This window comes from Hibiscus syriacus, unplaced genomic scaffold (assembly GCF_006381635.1).
Source record: "Hibiscus syriacus cultivar Baekdansim isolate YM2019G1 unplaced genomic scaffold, ASM638163v2 tig00000329_pilon, whole genome shotgun sequence".
Lineage (NCBI taxonomy): Eukaryota > Viridiplantae > Streptophyta > Magnoliopsida > Malvales > Malvaceae > Hibiscus > Hibiscus syriacus.
Genome location: NW_024061782.1, coordinates 2,684,594 through 2,688,789, shown reverse-complemented (window position 1 = coordinate 2,688,789; position 4,196 = coordinate 2,684,594).

Below are 4,196 nucleotides of genomic sequence, written 5' to 3'. Positions count from 1 at the left end.
CACTTGAAGAATGATTGTTGGAGTCTAAATAAAAACTCCAATCCACAAGGCAATACTGTAAACACTTCAGATGATAGAGATGCTCTATGCTGTGAAGCGTCAACCACCGTGGAAGGTAGAAAGAGATATGCAGACATATGGCTCATTGATTCGGGAGCAACATATAACCTCAAGAAGAGAATGGTTCCATCATTATGAACCTGTCTCAGGAGGATCTGTGTATAGTTGCAATGATCATGCCTTAGAGATCATTGGCGTGGGAACCATCAAATTAAATATGTATGATGGAACAATTAAAGTTGTTCGAGATGTGCGGCACGTGAAAGACCTGAAGAAAAATTTATTATCCTACGGATTGTTGGATAATAATGTAAGTAAGATTGAAACACGGAAAGGAATCATGAAGGTGTTCCATGGAGCGCTTGTGGTACTGAAAGGAGAAAATATAGCAACAAACTTGTACATGCTGAAGGGAGAGACTTTGCTAGAAGCAGAAGCCTCTGTTGCCTCATGTAGTTCAGATTCTGCAATGCTATGGCATCAGAAACTTGGACACATGTCAGAACAAGGAATGAAAGTCCTTGTGGATAAAAAGCTACTTCCAGGCTTAACAAAAGTATCACTTCCTTTGTGTGAGCATTGCATAACAAGTAAGCAGCACCGGTTAAAATTCAACACGTCAAATTCTAGAGCCAAAAGTGTTCTAGAATTGGTTCACTCTGATGTATGGAAAGCACCAGAATACTTTGTCTTATTTATTGTTGACAACTCTAGGAGATGTTGGGTGTACCCTATTAAGAAGAAGTCATATATGTTTTCCACTTTCAAAAACTTCAAAGCGCGGGTGAAACTTTATTCTGGAAATAAGATCAAGTGTTTCAGAACAGATAATGGAGGAGAATACACAAGTGAAGAATTTGACGACTTTTGCAGGAAAAAATGCATCAAAAGACAGTTCATAGTGGCAAACACTCCTCAACAAAATGGAGTGGAAGAGCGGATAAACAGAACCTTGTTAGAAAGAACAAGAGCAATATTGAGGGATGCAGGCCTAAAAAAGTTATTCTGGGCAGAAGCAGTCAATACTGCCTGTTATTTGGTGAATCGAGCTCCATCAACTACAATAGAGCTAAAGACACCAATGGAGATGTGGACTGGAAAACCAGCTGATTATTCAAACCTCCATGTATTTGGAAGTATTGTGTACGTGAAGTACAAAGCCCAAGAAATTTCAAAGTTGGATCCAAAATCCAGGAAATGCAAATTCTTGGGGTATGCTGATGAAGTAAAGGGGTATCGCTTGTGGGATCCCACTGCCCGCAAAGTGATCATTAGCAGGGATGTTATCTTTGTAGAAGATAAGCTATAAAGAAAAGAAGATGATGATAGCGCTGAAAAGTCAGAGACTACACAAATACATGTGGAAAAAGAGGTTGAACAAGGAGATTCTTTTGAAGCAGAACCAGCACATGATGAACAAGAACCTGAGAGTTCTGAAGCTCCTACAACTCGTCAATCAGATCGTGTGAGAGGACGTCCCAATTGGCACTCAGATTATGTTATAGAAGGAAATGTTGCATACTGCCTTTTAACAGAGGACGGTGAGCCATCAACATACCAGGAGGCAATAAACAGCTCAGATGCTTCACTGTGGATGATGGTGATGCAAGAAGAAATTGAATCCCTTCATAAAAATAATACATGGGACCTTGTGCCACTACCACAAGGAAGGAAGCCAATTGGTAACAAATGGGTCTTCAAAATCAAACGAAATGGTGACGATCAAGTTGAGAGGTATCGTGCAAGACTAGTGGTCAAAGAATATGCTCAAAAAGAAGGTATTGATTTCAATGAAATATTTTCTCCTGTGGTTCGACTAACAAAAGTTCGAGTAGTTTTGGCAATGTGTGCTACATTGGACTTACATCTAGAGCAGCTAGATGTTAAAACAGCTTTTCTTCATGGAAATCTTGAAGAAGAAATTTATATGCTCCAGCCTGAATGTTTTGAAGAAAAAGAAAAGAAGAACTTGGTTTGCAGGTTGAACAAATCTCTGTATGGTCTAATGCAGGCGCCGAGGTATTGGTATAAGAGATTTGATTCCTTCATTATGTGCCTTGGATACAACAGACTTAATGCAGACCCTTGTGCTTATTTTAAGAGGTCTGGTGATAACGATTTTGTTATATTGCTATTGTATGTGGATGACATGTTAGTTGCAGGACCCAACAAAGATCATATTGAAGAATTGAAGGCACAACTGGCTAGGGAATTTGAAATGAAGGACTTGAGATCAGAAAACAATATTCTAGGGATGCAAATTCACCGAGATAGAAGTAATAGGAAGATTTAGCTTTCACAAAAGAATTACTTGAAGAAGATCTTGTCACGATTCAGCATGCAAGATTGTAAGCCAATTTCTACCCCTCTTCCTATTAACTTAAAATTATCCTCCAGTATGAGTCCTAGCAGTGAAGAAGAGAGGATGGAGATGTCTCGAGTACCGTATGCATCAGCAGTGGGAAGTTTAATATTTGCTATGATATGCACAAGACCATACATTGCACAAGCAGTGGGAGTGGTTAGTCGGTACATGGCGAATCCAGGAAAAAAGCATTGGAATACAGTAAAGAGGATCCTGAGATACATCAAAGGGACCTCAAATATTGCATTATGTTACGAAGGATCAAACTTATTAATCAATGGGTATGTAGATTCTGACTATGCAGGGGATTTGGATAAAAGTAAATCTACTACAGGATATGTGTTCAAAGTTGCTGGTGGAGCTGTAAGCTGGGTTTCAAAATTGCAGTCAGTTGTGGCTACATCCACAACAGAAGCAGAATATGTAGCAGCTACACAAGCCAGTAAAGAAGCAATTTGGTTGAAGATACTATTGGAGGAGCTTGGGCACAATCAAGAGTATGTCTCTATGTTTTGTGACAGTCAAAGTGCCTTGCATTTAGCAAGGAATCCAACATTTCATTCAAGGACAAAGCACATACGAGTTCAATACCATTTCATTCGTGAAAAGGTGGAAGAAGAAACTGTAGATATGCAGAAGATCCATACCAAAGATAACATAGCAGATTTCATGACGAAGGCGATCAACGCTGATAAATTTACTTGGTGTCGATCCTCTTGTGGCCTGTCAGAGACATAAGCAACATGATGGTACAAGGTAGAAAGAATGGTGTGAAGATATGATCGTTCCAATCAAATCTTCAAGTGGGAGATTGTTGAAAACTAAACAAATCCACCGAAAGGTGGATTAAACAATGCACCGAAAGTGGACACAATTAATGTCACATGGCATTTGTTGAATTTTTTGGAAATGGTAAAATCATTTTTAGTCATTTTAATTTAGGGTATTTACAAATTAGTCCTTAAGTTTCAACTATAAATACCCTAGCTCATTTAGCTTCAAAATCATCCCAAAACATTCTAGCTTTCTTCCAATACTAGAGAGAATTTAGAGAGTTTCTTGAGAGTTGTTTTCTCCTTTTTGTCAAGAGAGAATTATCATTGTTTTCTCTTTGGTAGATCGAGAGAGGTTGTAATTCCTATTTTCTCATAGTGAAATTCTTCTACCGTTGCCCGTGGTTTTTATCCTATATTATTTAGGGTTTTCCACGTAAATTTTGTGTTTTATTTATCTTCATTTTTATTTTCTCAAACTATCAGTTGCGATTTTGCTCTATCCGATAACCGTGTTCCGCAACAAACTAATCCCCCATTCACATTTCCATCTATATACTATACCATATATAACAATGTTTTCACGCGCTTTTGATATTTTTTAATTGTGTTGGTTGATTATAAGATAATATTTGTTTAGAATATTTTTTAATTTATTTATAATGCACATCTTATAGATGCATTTGTCTGAATCCAAAACATAAAGAGATAACATCTTCTTTTACCACTAAGTGTCACTTGATAAGTTCACATTTTTTTTGGTTACTTTCAATTTTAGAATTATAGAGGATACAATATGGTGGTGTTTGTTTTTGTAGAGGTAAAAGGTCTGCAGTCTGCGGACCACATCTGCAGGCATCTGCATCAGAAGAGGTGGACCAAAAGTTTGCAGTTTGGAAGAAGAAGACTGCTTATTTTTAACGTCTGCAGACTGCTAAAATAAACTGAAATATAAATAAACTGATTTTTTAAACTTAAAAGAGTTTTGCAATACTGAG